We start from the raw sequence: 26,422 nt of genomic DNA on the forward strand, positions 1-26,422 counted from the left end.
CTTGAGTGTATTACGTGTTTTATTGGAGTGTATTAACACGCCTCTGTTTAAAGGCCGTGTGCTTAACACTACTACAGCTCTGTGTATGTAATTATGCTCGGAGTCGCCAGGTGCCGTATTTAAAAACCTCACAAGTACATCAAGGTCAGGTTCAAAGTAATAAATCTGTACACTGATTAGTAAGTTAAAACGATTGATATTTATTATAACAAATATATTAAATACACATGCATACGCTAAAGAGACTAAGTTACTTCTAAACTAAACAACTAAAATACTTATCTAAACAGGAACAGGCAAGGTCAGGGAGCGAGGTCTTCGTCCCGTTCTTGGTCTGCAACTCTCAGAGTGTTAAAGGTCGTCAGGGTCTTGCAAGTCTGGCTCACGTAGCGATCGTTGTGGTGAAACTTACAGTTCGATAGCTGGTGGCTCAACGGCTGGTGATGGAACTGAAGTCAGGATACGATGTATCAGCAAACCGATGAAGACAGCAGAGAGCCGGAGCCAAGACAACAGCAAGCCGGAGCAACAACAACAGAGCCGGAGCCAAACAACAGACCGGACCATGTGCGGGGTCTACTTTTATAGGGTCCCCCCCCCCCCCCCCCCCCCCCCCCCCCCAAGTCCGTGCCTCTTCGGGGCCGTCTCTACCTGCTGTATATCGATTGGGTCTTCTCCCAATCGATATTTTCCAAACCCACCAATCTGAGGGTCGCTTCTCGATGGGTGGGGCGGTCTCTATGGTGCTTTGTGATGGATACTTACGCCCGTTTCGTCTGGGCGTCTACTCAAAGTATCCATTCAAACCTAAATGTTTCTATTATGTGGGCCTGGATCTAGATCACCTCATTACTATGTAAATCGTTGTTGCCATTTACACCTTTAGCTGAGATTCTGCACCTGGCCATAAACTGGTTTCTGTACGTGCAGAATGCTAATTAGCCTCCTGCAAACTGCTTGTCCTTGCTAAGACTGTTTTCTCCCTGCAGCCGTAGCAGTTCTCCATTTTTGTAGCCCAGTGTCCATCTTAGGTGGCTACAATCATTTCTTATATTACTGGCTAGCCTGCCTTCATATTTGATCCTCTCCTTCCTTATTTGTCTCTTTGTTAACCTCTGTTTGTTTTTGTAGCCTTCCCAATCTTCTGATTTCCCAGTGCTTTTGGCCACTTTATAGGATCTCTCTTTTTCTTTGATACATTTCCTGACCTCCTTTGTCAGCCATGGCTGTCTAATCCCTCCCCGGATAATCTTTCTTTTCTTGGGGATGAACCTCTGTACAGTGTCCTCAATTATGCATACAAACTCCTGCCATTTTTGCTCTAGTCTTCCCCACTAGGGAAGTTACCCTTATTTAATTGTAATACCATTACATCTGATTGTAGCTTCTCCCTCTCAAACTGCAGGGTAAATTCTATCATATTGTGGTCTGCTCCCTAAGGGTTCCAGTGGAAAGCTGCTTGGTGGGCCAACCACCGGAAGGTGGCACCGAAGGTGGTACCTCCCCCTCTCCAGCACTGGCAGCGCCTCATTCCAACGACTTCCAGGGCACAGCGGCAGGAGCGGCTGCAACCAACGAAAATAATAAACCGCAGTTCCTTGGTACCCATCATACAATTCCTCTCCATAAACATAGACCAAACATAGAACAAAAGGAAAACAAGGAACACTAGCGACCTGCACAGCTCGCATAACGGGAGCAACAGATGGCCACTGAACATAAAAAGTCACTGGTAGGCCATTAAAGTGTCCCGGCGCAACCTCTCGGCTGTGCAGTCAAGCCAGGATGCCGCAATCAGGCAGATACAACAGGGTTCTGTGAAAGTGAAATTATGTTTGATTAATTTATTAAGTTCTTTAAGGAAGTAACAGGAGGGTTTCCTGACATGTGCAGGAGGGTTTCCTGACACAATATGTTGACAGGCCAACAAGAGGCGAGGCCACATTGGATTTGGTTTTGGGTAATGAACCAGGCCAGGTGTTAGATCTGGAGGTAGGTGAGCACTTTGAAACAGTGACCACAATTCGGTGACCTTTACGTTAGTGATGGAAAGGGATAAGTATACCCCGCAGGGCAAGAGTTATAGCTGGGGGAAGGGCAATTATGATGCCATTAGACATGACTTAGGATGTGTTGGTTGGAGAAGTAGGCTGCAAGGGTTGGGCACACTGGATATGTGGAGCTTGTTCAAGGAACAGCCATTACATGTTCTTGATAAGTACGTACCAGTCAGGCAGGGAGGAAGGGGTCGAGCGAGGGAACCGTGGCTTACCAAAGAAGTGGAATCTCTTGTTAAGAGGAAGAAGGAGGCCTATGTGAAGATGAGGCATGAAGTTTCAGTTGGGGCGCTTGATAGTTACAAGGAAGCGAGGAAGGATCTAAAGAGAGAGCTGAGACGAGCAAGGAGGGGACATGAGAAGTCTTTGGCAGGTAGGATCAAGGAAAACCCAAAAGCTTTCTATAGGTATGTCAGGAATAAAAGAATGACTAGGGTAAGAGTAGGGCCAGTCAAGGACAGTGGTGGGAAGTTGTGTGTGGAGGCTGAGGAGATAAGCGAGATACTAAATGAATACTTTACGTCAGTATTCACTCAAGAAAAAGATAATATTGTGGAGGAGAATGCTGAGACCCAGGCTATTAGAATAGATGGCATTGAGGTGCGTAGGGAAGAAGTGTTGGCAATTCTGGACAAGGTGAAAATAGATAAGTCCCCGGGGCCGGATGGGATTTATCCTAGGATTCTCTGGGAAGCCAGGGAAGAGATTGCTGAGCCTTTGGCTTCCATTTTTAGGTCATCATTGGCTACAGGAATAGTGCCAGAGGACTGGAGGATAGCAAATGTGGTCCCTTTGTTCAAGAAGGGGAGTAGAGATAACCCCGGTAACTATTGGCCGGTGAGCCTAACGTCTGTGGTGGGTAAGGTCTTGGAGAGGATTATAAAAGATACGATTTATAATCATCTAGATAGGAATAATATGATTAGGGATAGTCAGCATGGTTTTGTGAAGGGTAGGTCATGCCTCACAAACCTTATCGAGTTCTTTGAGAAGGTGACTGAACAGGTAGACGAGGGTAGAGCAGTTGATGTGGTGTATATGGATTTCAGTAAAGCGTTTGATAAGGTTCCCCACGGTCGGCTATTGCAGAAAATACGGAGGCTGGGGATTGAGGGTGATTTAGAGATGTGGATCAGAAATTGGCTAGTTGAAAGAAGACAGAGAGTGGTAGTTGATGGGAAATGTTCAGAATGGAGTTCAGTTACGAGTGGCATACCACAAGGATCTGTTCTGGGGCCGTTACTGTTTGTCATTTTTATAAATGACCTAGAGGAGGGCGCAGAAGGATGGGTGAGTAAATTTGCAGACGACACTAAAGTCGGTGGAGTTGTAGACAGTGCGGAAGGATGTTGCAGGTTACAGAGGGACATAGATAAGCTGCAGAGCTGGGCTGAGAGGTGGCAAATGGAGTTTAATGTGGAGAAGTGCGAGGTGATTCACTTTGGAAAGAATAACAGGAATGCGGAATATTTGGCTAATGGTAAAATTCTTGGTAGTGTGGATGAGCAGAGGGATCTCGGTGTCCATGTACATAGATCCCTGAAAGTTGCCACCCAGGTTGGTAGGGTTGTGAAGAAGGCCTATGGTGTATTGGCCTTTATTGGTAGAGGGATTGAGTTCCAGAGCCATGAGGTCATGTTGCAGTTGTACAAAACTCTAGTACGGCCGCATTTGGAGTATTGCGTACAGTTCTGGTCGCCTCATTATAGGAAGGACGTGGAAGCTTTGGAACGGGTGCAGAGGAGATTTACCAGGATGTTGCCTGGTATGGAGGGAAAATCTTATGAGGAAAGGCTGATGGACTTGAGGTTGTTTTCGTTAGAGAGAAGAAGGTTAAGAGGTGACTTAATAGAGGCATACAAAATGATCAGAGGGTTAGATAGGGTGGACAGCGAGAGCCTTCTCCCGCGGATGGAGGTGGCTAGCACGAGGGGACATAGCCTTAAATTGAGGGGTAATAGATATAGGACAGAGGTCAGAGGTGGGTTTTTTACGCAAAGAGTGGCGAGGCCGTGGAATGCCCTGCCTGCAACAGTAGTAAACTCGCCAACATTGAAGGCATTTAAAAGTTTATTGGATAAGCATATGGATGATAAGGGCATAGTGTAGGTTAGATGGCCTTTAGTTTTTTTTTTCCATGTCGGTGCAACATCGAGGGCCGAAGGGCCTGTACTGCGCTGTATCGTTCTATGTTCTATGTAACAAGCAATGTGATTAAATGGGAATCGCTAGATGTGTTATACTTGGATTTCCAAAAAGCATTTGACAGGGTGCCACATCAAAAGTTATGACTCAAAATAAGAGCCCATGACTATGGGGAGTAAATATTAACATGGATAGAGTATTGGTTAGTGAACAGGAAGCAGAATATGGAATTAAATGGGCCGGGTCGACATTTTCAGGTTGGCAAACTGTAACCAGTAGAGTGCCACAGGATCTCAATTATTTACAATCTTTATTCATGACTTGGATGAAGGGACAAAATGCATGTTTGCTCAATTTTCTGATGACACAAAGACAAGTAGTAAAGTTGTGAGAGGGCGGCACAGTGGTGAGCATTGCTGCCTCACGACGCCAAGGACACAGATTCGATCTTGGCCCTGGGTCACTGTCCATGTGGAGTTTGCACATTCTCCCAGTGTCTGCGAGGGTCTCACCCCCACAACCCAGATGTCACTAGTGGTGGATTGGTCATTCCGAATTGCGCCTTAATTGGAAAAAGTTACAAAAAGAGCAAGTTGTGAGGACATGTTTGCGAAAGGACACGGATGGGTTACGTTAGAAGGTAAAATTAGACAGGTGGAGTTTAATGTGGGAAAATATGAATTTGTACATTTTGGTTGAAAGAATAGAAAAGCAGGATATTATTTATTTGGAGAGAGATTGCATAACTCTGCGGTACAGAGCGATCTGGGTGCCCTAGTACGTGAATCACAAAAGGTTAGTATGCAAGTACAGCAAGTGATTAGGAAGGCAAATACAATGTTGTTATATATTGCAAGGGCAATGAAATATTAAAGGAAGGACATTTTGCTAAAATTGTACAGGGCTTTGATGAGAGCACATCTGGAGTACTGTATATAATTTTGTTCTTCTTCACGAATATAGTTGCATTAGTAGTTCAGAGAAGGTTCACTTGACTGATTCCTGGAATGAAAGTAATCTTAGGAGGAAAGGTTGGACTGGTTGGGCCTGTACCCATTGGAGTCTAGAAGGATGCAACATATAAGAACTTGAGAGGTGGCAGCACAGTGGCACAGTGGGTTAGCCCTGCTGCCTCAAAGCGCCGAGGTCCCAGGTTCGATCCCGGCTCGGGTCACTGTCCGTCTGGAGTTTGCACATTCTCCCCATGTCTGCATGAGTTTCGCCCCCATAACCCAAAGATGTGCAGGCTAGGTGGATTGGCCACGCTAAATTGCCCCTTAATTGGAAAAAAATAATTGGGTACTCTAAATTTTTTAAAAATAAGAACTTGAGAGGACTTGACAGTGAGGCTGCAGGGCTAACCCACTGCGCCACCGTGCTGCCCCAAGTTAGAGAGATTCTTAATTGACAAGGGAGTCAAAGGTTATTGGGAAAGGCAAGAAAGTAGTGTTGAGACCTTCATCAGCTCAGCCATAATCTTACCAAATGGAAAAGAATGTCCAAGGGGCCGAGTGGCCTCCTCCTGCTTCTAATCTGCATGCTCATTTGCAATTTATGGCCTATTCAAATGTTGCTCAAGTGCTGGAAATAAATGCTGCTGCTACTGCCCCACAACCTGTAATTGTATCTCAAGTCTCATTCTTTCTCTCGTAAAACTGATGCCTACCACGCTGTTATTTTATTCAATCATTCCTCAAAAGGTTCATCGTTCGGAATAATGCATCAAATTAGGTAAACAGCATGTTGGAAATGGGAAACGCTTGAACCTTTTTTTTTAAAATTGAATTTCAACTTGCAGGTTGCAAAAAAAAGAAGCAAACTCTTGATGGAGAACAAACAGAATAGTACAGTCAGGGTGACTAATCTTATAATGACTTCCGATGAAAAACAGGCTTTTGCGTTGTTAAACTCAGTAAAAGCAAAACGTGTCACACAGATTGATTGGTTCAGTTATTAGGATCAGGTGTAGTGTCCCAGTTTATCACATGGTTTGATTCACAGGTGATAAACTCACCAAATGGTACCCAGACTGGTTTTGCAACATCTCAAACTTATAAATTTGGCATCTATAATAATTAATGCTAAGATTGGTCTTGCGCAGTCTTGAAAAATAATTGTTAGGAGCAAAACAGTTTATTAGCATTTTTAACTAGCACTGCGGTTGGACCAAAGCCACAAGTCACATTAAATGAATTACAATGTTTGGCAGATATCCTGTCAGCTACTGTACTGCAGTAGACTTCCGTCACTCAGAGCTTCATAAAAATTAGCTTGGATGAAGAGCCAAAGAGGCAAAGAATAAAACAGCAGGTACTAAAAAATTTCCCAATCTACAGAAATCTACTCAGGAAGGAACTTGCACCTCCAGCAAGAGAAGACAATGGTGACATCTGATAGGAGGAACAGAGGGAAAATATTTAATACAGCATAAATCCATGGATTAAGATAGCATCAGATTCCATATTCAAGTCTGTATGACTCTTCTTCAAAGATAGATAATATTTCATATATCTTTGTTCTGCAGTACCTCAACACACATTTGTACTCCCTGTTTAGTGTCAACAATATATGTAAATTAAGATTTAAATTAGGAAAATGTTGCAGGGCACAGATAAACCATTTGCAAATATTGATACTTTCCTTTAACTTTTCTTCTCTAATTGCACAATCTGTGCACAGCCCTTTTTGCAAGTCTGTTACAACCTTGTACACGCAGTACCGTATTTGGTTAAAATGTGTATATTTTCATAAGGTAGAATGATTAATATGGTTAGTTAATGGAAATGCTGCATTGCTAGTAGAAATGCTTTCCTTTTTTAAACAAATTTAAAGTATCCAATTCTTTCCCCCACCCCAATTAAGGGGCAATGTAGCGTGACCAATCCACCTACCCTGCACATTATGGGTTGTGAGAGTGAGACCCACGCAGACACAGGGAGAATGTGCAAACACCACACTGGCAGTGACCCAGGGCTGGGATCAAACCCGGGTCCTCGGTGCCATGAGGCAGCAGTGCTAACCACTGCACCACCTTGCCGCCAGGAAATGCTTTCCTGAAGTTGAGGTTTAATCACAATGCTAGAGCAGCATGAAAAAGTGCATTGCTCTTATACCTCATGTGGAGGAGGAGAGTTTGAAGCACCCAAAACCAAAAGTTGTTTTATTCCCCAGAACAAAAAAAGCAAACACAAATAAAAAGACAAAAAAATTCAAAACACAAGCTAGCACCAGTGCAGCTAAATATTGGGACACTTTGTGCAAAGGGTATGAATGAATGAAGTCGGCAATTACAATTTGATAATTACATTTGTTCAGTCCTGCAATATTTCCAGTGTGCACAGTTAGAGCTAAAGTGCAGAGATGTAACCTAATCAGAAAAGGTCATGTCACAATTAGAACTGGCTCCTTCAGGGTGATTTTATATTTACTCACCAAATTAATATGTTCCTGTGTTATTCAAAACCACAGATCAATTCTTCCAACTGTGCATAGGGAAGCACTTTAGCACAGTGGTTAGCACTGTTGCTTCACAGCGCCAGGGACCTGGGTACATTTCCGGCTTCGGTCACTGATACATAAATAGAATTTACAATGCAGAAGGAGGCTATTCAGCCCATCAAGTCTGCATCGGCCCTGGAAAGAGCACCGTACTTAAGCCCAGACCTCCACCCTATCCCCATAACCCAGTAACCCCCACCTAACCATTTTGGACATTAAGGGCTATTTAGAATGGCCCATCCACCTAACCTACACATCTTTGGATGGTGGGAGGAAGCTAGAGCACCCGGAGGAAACGGGAAGAACGCAGACATGGGAAGAATGCGCAGACTCCACACAGACAGTGGCCCAAGCCGGGAATTGATCCTGGGACCCTGGTGCTGTGAAGCAACAGTGCTAACCAATGTGCTACCGTGAAGCCCTGTGCAGAGTCTGCATGTTCTCCCCCTGTCAGCGTGAGATTCCTCCGGGCGCTCCGGTTTCCTCCCACAAGTTCTGAAAACGCGTTTGTTAGGTGAATTGGACATTCTGAGTGTGTCGACAAGGGGATTTTCACAGTAACTTCATTGCAGTGTTAATGCAAGCCTGCTTGTGACACTAATAAAGGGTATTATTATTATTTACCAAAACCATCTGATGCGGTGCAGAGAGATGAGAACAGGAAGGTGTCAGGTTCAAACTCTAAGTCAACACTGATTTAGTTGATCTTCTTGACGAGGGGATGTGGGTATGGGGGAGGAGGGGGGTGTAATAATCAAGAAATCCCACACTAAATTGTTGCCTAGGACCACTACCACAAAAATGTACCATTGCATCTTGGCAGAGAACAGGACACTGCTTTGCTCCAATAAACTTCAGATGCTCTTAGCCCATCAGTGAAAAGGGTGAAGGTGTACTTGGACAAGGTACTGGATCTGTAAAGCTGTACCCAATTGAGTTAGCACCTTCAGGAGCAGAAAATAGGAGAGGAAAATCATCAGTAAATTCAAAGCAAAAGTCAATTAACTGGCCACACTCACTATCAATTTTTTTTTCGTGTTCAACTGCTGTTCAGCTATTACCCGTTGGCTCAATCGAGATGCAGCTGAGCCTGTAATTTTCTAATCCGTACAAAATTAATTTGTGCCTTTAACTATGGGGCCATCTCGTGAACCAATATTATCAAATTACAAACCAACTATATAATCTGAAATTAAATGGTTAGCCGAGTTAAACAAAATGGATCCTCAGTCATTTGAACATCGAATCCTTGGTTTTTGTGTGAACATTAATCAAACTCTAACATTACAACAGCGATTACACTTCAGAAGTACCTCATTGATTCTAAAGCCTTTTGAGAACTCCCAAAATTGTGGATATGCTATACAAATGCAAGTTCTTTCTTTACCTGTGGCAATATGCATGGGGATTCAACGCTAAGTGTATCCCTTAGGCAAAAAGATTTAGAGAGCATAGGAAAAACTAAAGCAGACCCTGCAGACATGATACATGTTAAAGTCATATATTCTGTCTTTATTTTTATTCTAAATTTCTATGTTCGTGGCAGCACGGTGGTGCACTGGTTAGCACTGCTGCATCACAGCGCTGAGGACCTGGTTCGATCCCAGCCCAGGTCACTGTCCGTGTGGAGTTTGTACATTCTCCCCATGTCTTCGTGGGTCTCACCCCCACAACCCAAAGATGTGCAGGGCAGGTGGATTGGCCATGCTAAATTGCCCTTTAATTGGAGAAAAAAAGAATTGGGTACTCTAAATGTAAAAACAAAAATAAATAAATAAATTTCTATGTTCATGTTTAATGAAAACTGCCTCGGTATATTTCTCAATTGTAATTGCATCCTCTCTGATAGTGGAAACAGATTCAGTGCCAAAATAATATTATTACAGTACAATACACATTATGTAGGAGTTGACATCATTAATGTGGGCATGGATTTTATGGTGGGCAAAGGTGACATACATACAAACGTGTAGGGAACTGCACTGCACTCGCTCACCAAGCAAAGCTTATCACTCAGAGAAATTTGCAAAGTGCACCATATCGATTTCTGCATGAATGTCAATATCCCAATTAGATCATTTTAATCGAGTGTTTTGATCATCCATTTTTCATTCACTTTGTAAATTCAAGCTTTCTAACATTCTATTTCCCAAGCTAAATCAATCACAATTACAGCCATTTTAGGAGTGAAGACAGTTTAAACTGTACTTCCGGTAAAACTCGTAAAACATCAGGATAATATGTGTATTTAGAACACAGCACTCTCTTCGTCCAAAGTTTAGAGATCCCTCATACCAATAACTTTTTTAAAAAGTTAGCGTACCCAATCATTTTTTTTCCCAATTAAGGGGCAATCTAGCATGGCCAATTCGCCTACCCTGCACATCTTTTTTGGTTGTAGGAGGGAGACCTACGCAAACATGGGGAGAATGTACAAACTCCACACAGAGTGACCTGGGGCTGGGATTGAACCCGGGCCCTCAGTGCCGTGAAGCAGCGGTTCTAACCACTGTGCGGCTGTGCCACCCTCCACATAGTCAAAGGAAATGCCTGCATACAAGCAAAACCCCTTTTACTCCTCCCCAGGTTCGATCCCGACTCTGGGTCACTGTCCGTGTGGAGTTTGCACATTCTCCCCGTGTTTGTGTGGTTTTTGCCCCCACAACCCAAAGATGTGCAAGGATTGGCCATGCTAAATTGCCCCTTAATTGGAAAAAATTAATTGGGTACTCTAAAGTTATTTTTAAAAACCTGTCTTCCCGGGGCGCGACTCAAATGGTATCAGATTCGGGAAAATGCAGTTTCGCAACTTGGGCAGAACTGTTGCCTTATCAGCTAACAGATTAATCTTTACAGTTTTTGTGCTTACACGGTGTACTGTACAATTGTTATATTCACACTTTTAAACTTAAATTAGAAACAATATTTAATTTATAGATTTATTTTTATAAATTGTAAATGACAGGAAAAAAGTGGCAACAAACTTCCTGAAACATTCTGGACATTAAATATTTTTTTAAATTTTAGATTACCCAATTATTTTTTCCAATTAAGGGGCAATTTAGCCTGGCCAATCCACCTACTCTGCACATTTTTGGGTTGTGGGGGCAAAACTCACGCAATCATGGGAAGAATGTGCAAACTCCACACGGACAGTGGCCCAGAGCCGGGATCGAACCTGGGACCTCAGCGCCGTGAGGCAGCTGTGCTAATCACTAGATCACCGTGCTGCCCCATTAAATGTTATTGTGATGCGCAGCATTCAGAATGCCTGCAGCTTGCTGGTGTTTCCATAGAGAGTAAGAGCTGTGGCATTTGAATAGGATTATTCACTGCTTTTTTAAAGTAACACAAGTATATCACAAAGAAGTTTCAATGAAAGGGGAAAATCACTAGGTTTGCTCCTAGCACAGAAATGCTATCAAGTGATTCCAGCATCAAAACAAAACATTCTGTTTCTTTACGGGGCGGGCAAGGGAGAAAGGGAGGGGCTGAGATAACTTCCTGTTTTTTAGATTAATTCATGCAATGTAGACATTGTTGCCATGGACATTTATTGTCCATTCTTAATTACCCTGGAGATGGTGATGGTAGGCCACCTCCTCAAACCACTGCAGTCCATGTGGTGTAGGTACACCTACAGTGTTGTTAGCTCGGGAATTCCAGGATTTTGACTCAGTGGCAGTGAAGGAACGGCGACATAGTGCCATGTTAGGATGGTGTGTGATTTAGAGGAAACTTGACGGATGGTAATGTTCCCATCTGCTGCCCTTGTCCTTCTGGGTGGTAGAGGTCACTGGTTTAGGAGGTATTTTTTAAAAATATAAATTTAGAGTACCCAATTCATTTTTTCCAATTAAGGGTCAAGTTAGCGTGGCCAATCCACCTTCCCTGCATATCTTTGGGTTATGGGGGCGAAATCCACACAAATACAGGGAGAATGTGCAAACTCCACACGGACAGTGACCCAGGGCCGGGATCAAACCTGGGACCCCGACGCCGTGAGGCAGCAGGGTTAACCCACTGTGCCACCATGTTGCCCGGTTTAGGAGGTATTGTCGAAGAAGCCTTGGTGATTTACTGCAGTGCATCTCCACCAGTGGCGGAGGGAGTAAATATTTAAGATGATGAATGGGCTTCACAATTAAGTGGCAACTCTCAAGGCATCAGATCAAATATGAGCAAGGAAACCTCCTGCTGATTACCATGTACTGTCCACCCTCATCTAATAATCAGTACCCTCCATGTTGAACACCATTTGGAAGCACGGAGGTTGGCAATGAGCAGAATGTACTCTGGGTGGACTTCAATGTTCATCACCAAGAGTGGCTTGGGAGCATCAACACAGGCCGAGCTGGTTGAGTTCCAAAGGGCATGGGTGCTAGACTGGGTAAACAGCAGGTGCTGAGGGAACCAACAAAAGGGAAAGACATACTTGACCTCATCCTCCCCAACCTGCCTGCCGTGATGCCTCTGTCCATAATAGTTATCAACAGGAGTGACCACCGCACAATTCTTGTGTAGACAAAGTCCTGTCTTCACATTGTAGATATCCTCTATCGTGCTGCGTGGCACCACCACCGAGCAAAATGGGATAGACTTCAAACAGACCTAGCAATTCAAGACTGGGCAATTATTTTTTTTAAATAAATTTTAGAGTACCCAATTATTTTTTTCCAATTAAGGGGAAATTTAGTGTGGCCAATCCACCTACCCTGCACATCGTTGGGTTGTGGGGGTGAGACCCACGCAGACACGGGAGAATATGCAAACTCCACACGGACAGTGACCCGGGACCGGGATTGAACCCAGTTCCTCAGCGCCGTGGGGCAGCAGTGCTAATAATTGCACCACCGTGCCACCCTGGTGGTGGAAATTAAACAACTCACTGGAGGAAGAGGCCCCACAAATCTTCAATCTTTGGGCAGCACGGTAGCATGGTGGTTAGCATAAATGCTTCACAGCTCCAGGGTCCCAGGTTCGATTCCCGGCTGGGTCACTGTCTGTGCGGAGTCTGCACGTCCTCCCCGTGTGTGCGCGGGTTTCCTCCGGGTGCTCCGGTTTCCTCCCACAGTCCAAAGATGTGCGGGTTAGGTGGATTGGCCATGCTAAATTGCCCGTAGTGTCCTAAAAAGTAAGGTTAAGGGGGGGGTTGTTGGGTTACGGGTATAGGGTGGGTACGTGGGTTTGAGTAGGGTGATCATTGCTCGGCACAACATCGAGGGCCGAAGGGCCTGTTCTGTGCTGTACTGTTCTATGTTCAATGATGGGGAAGCTCAGCATATCTGTGCGAAAGATAAGGTTGAAGCATTCGCAACAAACTTCAGCCCTAGTGCTGAGTGGATGCTCCTCTCAGCATCCTCCAGAGGTCTTCAGCTAATTCGATTCATACCATGTGATATCCAAGAAATGACTGAAGGCACTGAATACTGCAAAGACTATGGGCCCTGACAATAGTCCAGGAAGAGTTGTGCACCAGAACTTGCCACACCCTTAGCCAAGTTGTACCAGTACAGCTACAACACTGGCAATGTGGAAAATTACCCAGGAATGCCCTATACACAAGAAGCAGGAAAACTCCAACCCAACCAATTACTGCTCTATCAGTCTACTCTCTATCTTCAGCAAAGGCATGGCAGAGGTCATCTTGCTTAGCAAGAATGGATGGCACAATGGCTAGCACTGCTGCCTCACAGTGCAGGGACCTGGATTCAATTCCGACCTCAGGTGACTGTGCAGACTCTGCACAGACATTCTCCCCGTGTCTGCGTGGGTTTCCTTCAACAGTCCAAAGATGTGCAGGTTAGGTGGATTGGCCATGCTGAAAAATTGCCCCTTAGTGTCCACAGGTTTGGTTGGGTGGGGTGGGGTAATGGGGATGAGGCGGGGGTGTTGGGCCCAGGGAGGGTGCTTGTTTTAAGGGTCGGTGCAGATTCGATGGGCCAAAATGCCTCCTTCTGTACTGTAGGGATTCTATAATCTGATGTTCAGTTTGGGCTCTGCCAGGGCCACTCAGCTCCTGACCTCATTGCAGCCTTGGTTCAAACATAGACAAAAAAAAGTGAACTCCAAAGGTGAGGTGAGAGTAACTGCCCTTGACAACAAGGATGCACGTGACCAAATTTGGTATCAAAGAACCCTGTCAAAACTGGAGTCAATGGGAATCATGGAGAAAACTCTTCACTGATTTGACTCATATTTTGCACAAAGGAAGATGGTTGTGGTTGTTGGTGGTCAGTCATCTCAGCTCCAATTGGGAGTTCCTCAGGGGATTGTGCTAGGCCCAAACATCTTCAGCTGCTTCATCAATGGCCTGCCTTTATCATAAGGTCAGAAGTGAGGATGCTTGCCAATGATTGTACAATGCTCAGCACCATTCACAACTCCTCAGATACCAAAGCATGCATGTCCAAATGCAAAAAGACTTAGACAATATCCAGGCTTGGACTGATAAGTGGCAAGTAGCATTCATGCCACACAAGTGCCAGGCAATAACCATCGCCAACAACAGACGATCTAATCATTGCCCTTGACATTCAATGGCATTACTGTCACTGAGACCACCCCCCCCCCCCATCAACATCCTGGGGTCAGTATTGACCAGGGACTGAAATGCATCAGCCATACATGGGCAGCATAGTGGTGCAGTGCTGTTGCTTCACAGTGCCAGGGACCCCGGTTCAATTCCTGGCTTGGGTCACTGTCTGTGCGGAGTATGCGCGTTCTCCCCGTGTCTGCGTGGGTTTCCTCTGGGTGCTCCAGTTTCCTCCCACATGTCCCAAAAGACATGCTTGTTAGGTGAATTGGACGTTCTGAATTCTCCTTCAGTGTACCCGAATAGGCGCCGGAGTGTGGTGACTAGGGGATTTTCACAGTAACTTTGTTGCAGTGTTAATGTAAGTCTACTTGTGACACTAATAAAAATTATTCTTATTATAAATACTGTGGCTGGTGCGAAGAACGTGATAGGGATGGAACTGTTTTACGTATCATGTTTATGTTGCTGTTATCGTTATCATGGAAACTACAAATATCCTAATAAAATGTTTTTTAAAATAAATAAATAAATAAATAAATACTGTGGCTACGAGAGCACGTAAGAGGCTAGGAATCCTGTTGTGTGTAACTCACCTTCTGACTCCCCAAAGCCTGACCACAATCTACAAGGCTCAAGTCAGGAGTATGTCGGGATACGCTCCACTTGCCTGGATGAGTGCGGCTCCAAAAACACTCAAGAAGCTCAACACCATCCAGGACAAAGCAGTCGACTTGATTGGCATCCTTTCCACAAACATTCATTCCCTCACCACCGACGCGCAGTAGCAGCACTATGTACCATCTACAAGATGTATTGCAGGAACTCATCAAGGCTCTTTAGGCAGCACCTTGCAAACCCATGATCGCCACCATTGAGAAGAGCAGCAGGTACATAGAAACAACACCAACTGGAGGTTCCCCTCCAAGCCACTCACCATCCTGACTTGGAAATATATTGCCTTCCGTTCACTGTCGCTGGGTCAAAATCCTAGAACTTCCTCCCTAACAGCACTGTGGTGTACCTACACCACGTGGACTGCAGCAGTTCAAGGGGGCAGCTCACCACCTTCTCAAGGGCAATTAGGGATGGGCATTGAATGCTGGCCTAGCCAGTGAAGCCCACATCACTTGAATGAATAAAAGAAAACGTGGATTGGGTATGGAAGGCCGTTGTAGATTGTATTGCAACAACAAAACTCAGCACAAGGTGGCTTGAAAATTGGGGAGGGAGTTTGAATATTGACTGGCTGACCATTTTCTTGTCAGCCCAGATTGCAAAGGAAATCACAGCCAAGTGCAATCCTGCCTTCAATCAGCAACTACATGTGTACTTTTCAAGAGGAGTCAATATATGATCACTAGCTGGTCCAGAGGCACTGAGGCCAGTCGAGGCACCCCAAATGCTGCCCATTTGGCAACTGGTTTATACGCTTAGTACAATTACATTCATTGTCTTTATCTACCAATCTATTAGGAACCCATATTCTATATTGTCTTTAAAACACCAGGCAATGTGGGAATGTTAAGTTTAACCAATTGCTTGATGAGTAAATTAACCACATGGTACAGTATGGAGCTAGATTGGAAAGTTCTGGGCCAAAGTCTCAGAACTAAACTTGATTTTACCTGGCAGTGATGAGAGTACTAGAATACAGCTTCCATCCTTTTCTACAGGGAGGAAGTAAGAAGGAATTCAATCCTGCATGTGTGGGGTGTCAAACAAGGGTTGAGCTCAGCTGTGAAGCCCTTCTGGTAAAACAGCCTGCCACTCGCATGACGAATGCCATTTCGATTGAATACTATATTGAGTGGTACCAGCAGCTAATGCAATGCATTGATTGCATGAATTCATAAATTTTGCTCCAACCCACAAGAATTTGTTTAGACAGGTTTGTTACAAATGGTTACCAAAAATCTATTGTCTACTTAAGTACAAAATGTTTTGCACTACAGCAGAGGTTCCCACCCTGCGGTCTGATCTGCCAGAGTACTTCAAGTGGTCTGTGGAAAAAAAATACAATGAATTTTAAGGGTGGCACAGTGGTTCACAGCGCCAGGAGGCTGGGTTCGATTCTCACCTCGGGTAACTGTCTGTGTAGAGTTTGCACATTCTCCCAACAAAAGTTTAGGTGGGATTACGGGGATTGGGTGGAGGTATGGGTTTAGCTAGGGTGTGCTTTCCAAGGGTCGGTGCAGACTCGATGGGCCGAATGGCCTTCTTCTGCACTGTACGGATTCTATGATTTCTATGTACCTCGTACATATCATAATCAATGTTACATTATTATTCACAATGCAATTTTGTTCACAAACATCCTAATGTAATATAATCTGCAATGTATTTGTGAGTGTGCATCAGAAACTATTAGAAACAGCTGCATTTTTAATACCCATTGATATATAAGTTTGACTTCCATTCGCCATTGGCTATGTAAAAAATAATGTTTGAAACACCTTGCATATGTTGTAGTCCACAAAAAGTTTTGATAATGATCTAGGATTCGCATAAAAGATTGGGAATTGCTTCACTAGTGTTCAGATATACATTGAACTTACAACATGCATTTTAATAGAATATGCCCTGCCCGTCCTCTCTATACATTTGACATAGCTACTAATGCAACACCCAAACACCTCTTTACAAAAAACCAAAACAAATGCTCAACATGAGTAGATGATTAAATACCCAGTACACCCTGATCACAATAGATTTTTAAAATGTAATAGATGAAGCATCACAATTGCCTCCAACACAGATCATTGCTGGTCACAAGACCAGTACACACCCTGCTGCTGAATCACCATACACATCAAGACCATCCAGCTCATTCACCAACCGCACCGGACACATAGAGCCCCAGAAATCCCACATGGGCGACATGGTGGCACAGTGCTAACCACTGTTAGCACTGCTGAGTCACAGCTCCCGGATTCCATTCTGGCCATGGATGACTGTCTGTGTGGAGTTAGCACATTCTCCCTGTGTCTGCATGGATTTCCTCCCATAGTCCAAAGATGTGCAGGTTAGGTGAATTGGCCATGCTAAATTGTCCTTTAATGCCCAAAGATATGCAGGTTAGATGAGATTACGGGGATAGGGCTGGATGGTGGGCCAATGTTGGGTACACTTTCAGAGGGTCAGTGTAGACTTTATGGGCTGAATGACCTCCTTCTGCAGGGGATTCTATTCTAAAAAATTTCTGAAACTTGCATTTACATAGCAGCTTTAACAACAAGTTATATTTACATAACGAAATGAAATGAAAATGAAAATCGCTTACTGTCACGAGTAGGCTTCAAATGAAGTTACTGTGAAAAGCCCCTAGTCGCCACATTCCGGCGCCTGTTCGGAGAGGCTGTAACGGGAATTGAACCGTGCTGCCGGCCTGCTTGGTCTGCTTTCAAAGCCAGCGAATTAGCCCTGTGCTAAACAGCCCCTAACATAACACCTCTAACATAACAAAACATCCCAAGCCGCTTAACAGGAGCGTTATAAAAGTAGCATTGCAAGCCACTTAATGCAATATTAAGGCTGATGAACAAAAGCTTGGTAATGGAGGTAGGTTTTAAGGAGTGTCTTGGAACGGCGCTGAGGTCCCAGGTTCGATCCCGGCTCTGGGTCACTGTCCGTGTGGAGTTTGCACATTCTCCCCGTGTCTGCGTGGGTTTCGCCCCCACAACCCAAAAGTGGGCAGAGTAGGTGGATTGGACACGCTAAATTGCCCCTTAATTGGAAAAAAATAATTGGGTAATCTAAATTTATTTTTAAAAAAGGAGTGTCTTGGAGGAAAGCAATTAGGGAATGTGTTGCTGAGCTGCGGGCACAGCCACCGAAGGGACAGCACCATCCACAAGATGCGAGAATTAGAAGAGCGCATTTGGGTTGTGGGGCTGGAGGATTTTACAGAGATGGGGAGAGATCTGAAAACAAAGTTGTTTTTTTTTTAATTTTACAGTATCCAATTCATTTTTTTAAATTAAGGGGCAATTTAGCATGACCAATCCATCTACCCTGCACATTTTTGGGTTGTGGGGGCGAAAGCTACACAAACATGGGGAGAATGTGCAAACTCCACACAGACAGTGACCCAGAGCCAAGATCGAACCTGTGACCTCGGCGCCGTGAGGCAGCAGTGCTAACCACTGCGCAAAACATGCTGCCAACATCTGAAAACAAAAATGAGAATGTAACAACATGGGGGCGATTTTTCAATATGGAGCCCAAGTGTTCACGCCATCGTGAATGACGGTGCGAAACGGGCACGAGGACGACCGGCTATGGCCCGCACAACCTCCATTCCCGCCGCCAAATGGGCGCCGCACCGACACGCACATGCGCAGTTGGGCCGCATCAACCTGCGCATGCACGGGGGTCTTCTTTAGCATGCCGGCTCCGACTCAACATGCGTTGGTGTTCAGGGGCCGGCCGCGCAGGGAAGAAGGTCCGGGGGGGGGGGGGGGGAGGGGGGCTGCTGGCCCGCCGATCAGTGGACCCCAATCGCGGGCCAGACCCCATCAGAGGCCCCCCAGTGAAGGAGCTCCCCCTCCCCCCACAGGCCGCCTCCCGATCGTTTGTGCAGAGTTCCCGCTGGCAGCAATCAGGGGTGAACGGCGCCGGCAGGACTCTATCATATCCGGGCGGCCACTCGGCCAATCCGGGCTGGAGAATCGGCGGCCCTGCCAATTCCAGCGGCCCGCAGCCGACGCCGCACCGAACGCGCTGGCGCAAATGGCGCCGAGACGTCGTGGCGTGGTTGCGGCAATTCACTGGCCCGGCGCGGGGCTCGGAGAATTGCCCCCCCATACCTTGTTTTATTGGCGCGTATAAGACAAAAGACACAATGCGACACAAGGATTATTAGGACAGAGAACTTCATGAATACATGCAGACTAAGGACAGCTCAGCGGTTAGCACTGCTGCATCACAGCAGAAAGGTCCCAGGTTCGCTTCCAGCTCTGTCAATGTGGAGTTTGCATATTCTCCCTGTGTTTGCATGGATTTCGCCCCCACAACCCAAAGATGTGCAGGGTAGGTGGATTGGCCACGCTAAATTGCCCCTTAATTTGAAAAATAATGAATTGGGTACTCTAAATTTATATTTAAAAAAGATATGTGCAGGCTAAGACATGCTCAAGACCACAATCAATACAGTGCCTACTCGACACTCAGCAAAATTACAAGACAGACTTAGGGCTGAAAGGTAACATCAAACCCCAGAAATGTAGGGCAGCATGGTGGTTAGCACTTCTGAATCACGGGCGAAATTCACCGACCCCACGCAGGGTCGGAGAATCGGCCGGCAGCGGCGTTATTCCCGCTCCCGCAGGGTTTTTAATTCTCTGACCGGCCAAAAACCGGCGCTGTGCAAATCCCGCCGGCAGCCACTGAAAACAGCTGGCGCCGGCGGGATTTCATTATATTTTTTTTCCACAAATCTCCGGCCCGGATGGGCCGAAGTCCCGCCGACGTGGCCACGGGTCACGTCAGCGAAAATCACAGTACCTTTAAAACGGCGTCAACCATTGAAGATGGTTGACGCCGTTCAGTGTCGGGGAGGGGGGGGGGGGGTTGCGGCATCGGGGGGAGGGGGGTTGCGGCATCGGGGGGGTGGGTTGCGGCATCGGGGGGGGGGTTGCGGCATCGGGGGGGGTTGCGGCATCGGGGGGGGTTGCGGCATCGGGGGGGGGTTGCGGCATCGGGGGGGGTTTGCGGCATGGGGGGGGTTTAGGGGCAGCGGCGTGCAGAGAGGGGGGGCGACGGTGCGTTGGCCCCGGGCATCCGTCGCCCCCCTCCTCGGCACGCCGCTGCCCCTACCCCAACCCCCCCTCACCACCCCTACCCCTTCACCACCCCTACCCCCTTCACCACCCCTACCCCCTCCAACGCCGCCCCCCCTCCAACGCCGCCCCCCCTCTCAACTCAACGCCGCAAACCCACCCCCCCTCTCCTCTCAACTCAACGCCGCAAACCCCCCAACGCCGGGTCTGTCTCTCTCCTCCTCCCCCCCCCCCCCCCCCAATGCCGGTCTGTCTCTCTTCCCCCCCCCCCCCAAAATGCCGGTCTGTCTCTCTCTCTCTCCCCCCCCCCCCCCCCAAATGCCGGTCTGTCTCTCTCTCCCCCCCCCCCCAAATGCCGGTCTGTCTCTCTCTCTCCCCCCCCCCCAATGCCGGTCTGTCTCTCTCTCTCTCTCTCTCCTCCCCCCCTCCCCAAATGCCGGTCTGTCTCTCTCCTCCTCCTCCCCCCCCCCCCCCCCCCAAAATGCCGGGTCTGTCTCCCCCCCCCCCCAAAAATGCCGGTCTGTCTCTCTCCTCCTCCCTCCCCCCCCCCAAATGCCGGTCTGTCTCTCTCCTCCTCCTCCCTCCCCCCCCCCCAAAATGCCGGTCTGTCTCTCTCCTCCTCCCCCCCCAAAACGCCGGGTCTCACCACTTCCGCAGCTGGTGAAACTGACGCGTATCGCGTCAGTCAGCTGCTGGCCCCTCCGGGAACGGAGAATCGCCGCCTAAAAGAAGGCCCCCACGCCGGAGTCATCTACACCAATTTTGCTCGCCGGAAATCGGCGTTACGACGGTCTGCAGAGAATTTCGCCCCACAGCTCCACAGTCCCAGGTTCAATTCCAGCCTTGGGTGACTGCGCGGAGTTTGCACTTTCACCCCGTGTCTGCGTGGGTTTCCTCCCACTGTCCAAAGTTGTGCAGGTTAGGTGGATTGGCCATGCTAAATTGCCCTTAGTGTCCAAAGGTTAGGTGGGGTTTTAGTGGGTTATGGCGTGGGGTTAAGTACAGTAGGATGTTCTTCCCAAAGCCTGGTGCAGACTCGATGGGCCGAATGGCCTCCTTCTGCACTGTAAATTCAATGATAATTCTACCTGATTCCACTTCAACCACCTGGGCACAGGTTGTCCTTGGTCACCAAATAAATCTAATCTCACCCAGCCTAAATCGACAGACAGGGAGCAGAAACGAGATGACATGTTTTTCTAGCCTGTGTTACGGATCTCCTCCCTATCAAACACCGCCAAGCCTTTCCACCCCCTCTTAAGGCACAGATTGGGGTCTCGCCACCCCCGCACCTCCAAGCGCCCCCACCCCGCCCTCTTTGACGATAACTCACTCGGCCTGTCCATAAAACTGGGTCACATTTCTCTCAGAAACGCCGTCCCCGCCCTCGGGGGTCGATAATCTGCGCCGATATCGTCGAATGAAAGTCAAAAACGCCCGGCGCCACAAACGGTCTTCCCACCCCCCAGCCCGGAGGGGAGCCGCGTGGGCAGCAACCGCCCGAGCGCGCGCCCAACTGCCGGCGGCAGGGAGCCACCCCCAGGTAGCTCAACAATGGGGCAACTCTCCAACAAACCTCTCTTCATGCTCACAACTCCAGCCACTAACTTAACCAAAGAGAAACCTACAGCTGAGATCTAGGTCTGGTACTTTTGTCTTTAAAAGTTCTGCCATGTCCTACTCACCTGAAACAGGTACATCAGGTTAAACTTAGTCAACAAGAACGTGTTTACTTGAGACTGTTGTGAGCTCCACCTTATTTTCCATCCACTCAGATTTTCTTTTCCTTTTTTTTAAAAGAGAGAAATCTTGACTCCAGGTTCTGGACTTGTTACCCAGTGAGTTGTGCTTATTGACTGCCAAGACCAATCCTTCGGAACTAATCTAAAAGCAACAGCAGAAGTCCCAACAAGATTCCCACAATTCAAACTGTTGGAAGTTCTTGGTGGCGATTAGAATGGACTTCATACGCCATCAGCTGGAGAGGGATGAAAGCGACGGGATCAAAACAAATGGCTTGCAAATAAAAAAAAATGTCAAAAGAGGTTTAAAAAAAATCAAAATGCAGCAGATGCTGGAAAATGAAGACGATAGCAGAGAATGCTGAAAACACTCAGCAGCGTCGACTGGAAAGAACAGAGAAGTTGAGATTCAAAGTGAGATTCTTCCACAAAACTGGAAGATATTACCGATGGACTGCATTTTAAAAGGAGGAGAAAGGAGTACACATAGCTGAATCATCAAATGACAAAGGATGGAATCAAAAGAATCAACTGCATTTATGTAGAAAAGAAAAGTACTGCAGATGCTGGAAATCGGAAATAAAAACAAAATGCTGGAAATACTCAATAGGTCAGGAGAGGGAAACAGGGTTAATATTTCAGTTGCGCCAGCCAAAGCTGCTTCTCATATTTTGTTTATTAAACAGTCTATAAGCATATAAAAGATAAAAAGGGATATAAAATATAAAAAAGGATTTTTTAAAAACACCTGCACCACATGAATTACCAACGAAAAGGAAAAGTGCCGTGCCAGACACAGTCAGGCACCATTGTGCTACAGAAGACCACTTCAAGACACAGAACCACAACAGTGCATCAGCGCTATGGGAAATCCCAAGTACAAGTCCACCAGCAACCATATAACTGCACACTGAGGTCCGAGAAGTTCACAAGAGCATGCCCACAATACACGCCTCAGGTTGCTCCTCTGGGGAATCTGTTTCACTTTTCCCAGCCCACAGTTCCCAGCAGTAAAGTCCCACCAGTGGGAAGTGACGCCTATGCAAAACACGCCGTAGGAGCAAGAGGGCGATTGGTGAGGGCAAGGAGGTGGAAGGAGTGCAGCAGTAGTCCGTACAGGAAACCCTTCTGCACAATGCGAAAGGGCACAGAGGGTATTTCCATGAGGCGGTTAGGGTTGTGGGGCTCCAGCTCCTGAGAGAGATTTTAGGGCTTGGGGCCAATGTGGAATTCCGTCCAAGCAGGAGTCCACTCAGACGGGAGTCCACCACACATCTGCCCGTTCTTGAGACCGCAAGTTCCGTTGGGTCCAAGCACGACCGTTTTGAGGTCATGGATGCTGTTGGCTACGAGCTGGACGCCCACCGTCGCTCAATGTGCCAATTCGCAGGGCGTCATTCAACCCATTCCTCCGCCACCCAGTACGTCCCTGACCTTGGTCACACTGGCAGCCACATCCCTCCACTCCGCTAGCCACTTGAAATGCTACTAGTGAAGGTGCTGGGTCCTGAGCAACTGCTCCCGGGCGACAGTCACTACTCCTGACGGGGGAGAGCTAAGGTGTGAGGTGACCATTTTCCAAACTTTAAGTAGGTCCTGGTAAAAGATGCTCAATGTCTGCATGGTGTAATGAAGACCCCGCATATCAATGAACAGGAGCTGCACATCATAGTTTAGGCCATGCACCTGGTGGAAGAAATATATCACCAGGGCACACCATCGTGGTGAAGGCTCAACATAGAGGTATCGCTGCAGGGTCTGAATGCAGAAGGTCGCCACCTGGGTGCAAAGGCATACCAGCGCCTGACCGCACTCCCTAAGCGGGAGACTCAGGATCTCAGCAGTGACCCAGGGCAGTCTCTGTCCCAGAAGAATTCCATAAATGTTGTCTGGACGTTTGTGAGAAAGGCAAGGGGAGGGGTCAAAGTGACCAGCCGGTACCACAACATGGAGGCAATCAGCTGTAAGGCAGCACTCAGAGCAGTCCTGTCCAGCGTCGCAAACAAGCGGTGACATTGGCCTCCAGATCTTGGCAGTTATCTGGCCAGGACTTCTCAGCCAGACAAATATGGATTTCCAAGTAGAGAATGCTGGTCCTGCTGCAGGTGAAAGGCCTGAGCTCCTCTGGGAGGGGGTCCAACTGCCATGGACCGACCAGGAGTCCGGAACACTTGGCCCAGTAGATCCTGGCAGAGTACACAGCCTGGCACTTGAGCATCCCCTGCAGGTCAGCAGGGTCTGTAAACAGGAGCACGTCATCAGCGTAAGCTGAAAGGACCACCCTGATGCCCGGCCCTCGCAGAGTCAGCCCCGATAACTTCCTCCGCCTGAAGCACAGGAAAAGCTCCATGCAAATGGAATAGAGTTGGCCAGACAAGGGGCAACCTTGACACACTCCTCTCCCAAAATGAAGGGGCGCCATCAGGGACCCGTTAACTTTGATGGTACACTCTGCGGCAGAGTATAGAAGTTGGATCAGTGCAACAAAATGCGCCCCAAACCCGAATGCTTGCAAAGTCGCGAATAAATAATCATGGTCCACCCTGTTGAATGTCTTCTCCTGGTCAAGAGACAGAAGCCGTCCTACAGACCAGCCGTCTGGGTGTGATGCATCAGGTCCCGGACCAGATGGATGTTATCATGGATTTTGAACCTCGGACCATGTAGGACTGGTCAGGGTTGATCATGTGGCCAAACACGGTGCCAAGGCGCAAAGACATCAGATTGGTGAAAACTTCGTAGTCCGTGCTGATGAGTGAGACTAATTGCCAGATCCCCCTTCTTCAGCAGCAGGGTAATGGTGTCCCTGCTCCATGAATAGGGCATCTCCCTGGTCGCAATACCTTCCTCCAAGACCCCACGTAAATGTTGCCCAGGACATCCCTGAATGCCCTGTAGAACTCCACAGTCAGCCCGTCTAGCTCTGGAATTTTTCCCTTGGAAAGGCTGTTGAAGGCGCCGAACAGCTCCTTCATTCATCGAGCCTCCAGTCCGACCGGCGACAGGTCCTCCCACAAAACTCTGCAAGCATCCCTGCTGGATGGATCTGGAGAGAAAAGGGCAGTGTAACAGTTTCAAGCATGGGCCCCAATGCCTTTCAGATCCGAGACAAGGGATCTGTCATCAGCCAGCAGCCTAAGGAGCTGGGACGCTCCCATGGTAATATCGGTTTGGGAGTGGGGATGAAGTCAAGGATCACTTCGGGAGCCTCGGTGATGAGGGGGCCATTTAAAAATGGTGTCCCGATTTCTCACAACACAGGGGAATTCCAGCGAGCAGAGCCTCCCACTGTACATAATGGGGCTATGTGCAGCCTCAGCTGCGCGTTCCCTGTTCAGGCCCCTTATACAACTCGAGCCGCATTGAATAGCCGTATGTTTCTTGGCTCTGCGGGCGCCGGGAAACACGCGGCTAAACCCACTCGCTATGGGACTTTGTTCCCTTTTGGGCGGATTGTGCCCTAAGTGTGGGCTAGACCAGGGAGAAACTCTCCAACACCCCAAAAAGAGACTAATCTGTGTGGGTAAATACCAATGTGAATCTCACCAAGAAAACCGGCAAGAAACATCACACCAAACTCTCCCAAAATGACACTTAGAAAATTTTCTGCAGATGTTTTTTCTATTAGTTGAGGACTCCCACATAACTGCATTGCAGTGCCAGCCAAAATGATATACTCAAGGCACTGAAGGGGGACCTGAATCCACATCATTCTGACTCAGAGGCAGAATGCTACCAAAGAGGCACGGTGGACACTTAAAATGGAAGAGGTCCAGGATGGCTCTGAAATACAATGAGTTGGTGCAGCTACAGAGAGACACCAAATAATATTAAGGTATGTTCATCATGTCCTATTAAAAAGTCCCTCCACTTTGTTCTTCTTGCATGTTTATGCCACACTTCACAGCAGATGTTAGATTGATTCAAGGACGGGATTACAGGGTGGTACCCCCAGTACAACAGCTGTATTCCAAGGAGGACTGTAAAGGACATAAGAACTAAACCACAAAGCACATGGCTCGTAGCAAGGAGGAAAGAATTCAGCTAAGTCTTGGCATCTGTTAATTCTGTCTTTCAAGCCAGAAATGATTCATCTTAAAAAGATTACAGGCCCAATCTAGCCAAATTGCAACAGAGTGCCCTCCTGAGCGCGTTTAGCACGCTATCTAACGGGACTTTTGTTGCATCCAGGAGCCTCAGCGGTTTCCTGCACTGAGGAGATCCGCTCACCGGATGGCGTCCTAATCCCTCACCCACGCCCCCCTTGCAGGCCCCAACTCATCTATAAACGCCACCCCCCCTCCTCCTCCCACCCCCCCCCCCCCCCCCCCCCACGCACACACGCACACTAGGGACCTCAAATTCACTGGGAGACCCCCCCCCCCCCCCCACAACTGCCGTTCCGTCTGGTCCCTGTTTATGGGGAACAGCACTGAATGGCCCTCACCTGAGGTCTCCAAGACAAAGGGGTTAGATCCCTGGGCCTTGGTAGATCAAGCCACAATGGGCGGGATACAGATAGTGATGTCTCTTGCGATCCCATTAGATCTTGCGAGGCGTGGCAAGCCAGGTAGATCCCAGAAGTGGATTACCGTGCCCATTATAGATTGTAAATATGAAAATACAGTAGTGTATAGACTTCTTTTTTTAAAAAATTCTTTCCAA

General features: G+C 47.3%; 1 protein-coding gene across 3 annotated transcripts in view; it reads right to left on the reverse strand.

Annotated features, from left to right (window-relative positions):
• Nucleotides 1-22,293, reverse strand: part of LOC119953421 (semaphorin-4D-like) — a 133,964-nt gene extending 111,671 nt beyond the window's left edge. For 2 of the 3 annotated variants that reach the window (XM_038777678.1, XM_038777680.1), the window contains exon 1: nt 21,349-21,492. The gene's annotated coding sequence lies outside the window, so the exon portion shown is untranslated. Of the gene's footprint in view, nt 1-21,348; nt 21,493-21,700 lie in introns of those variants that run through there. The other variant, XM_038777679.1, reaches the window with a different exon arrangement.
• Nucleotides 22,294-26,422: the final 4,129 nt, after the last annotated feature.

This window comes from Scyliorhinus canicula, chromosome 18, assembly GCF_902713615.1.
Source record: "Scyliorhinus canicula chromosome 18, sScyCan1.1, whole genome shotgun sequence".
In the NCBI taxonomy this organism is placed as follows: Eukaryota; Metazoa; Chordata; class Chondrichthyes; order Carcharhiniformes; family Scyliorhinidae; genus Scyliorhinus; species Scyliorhinus canicula.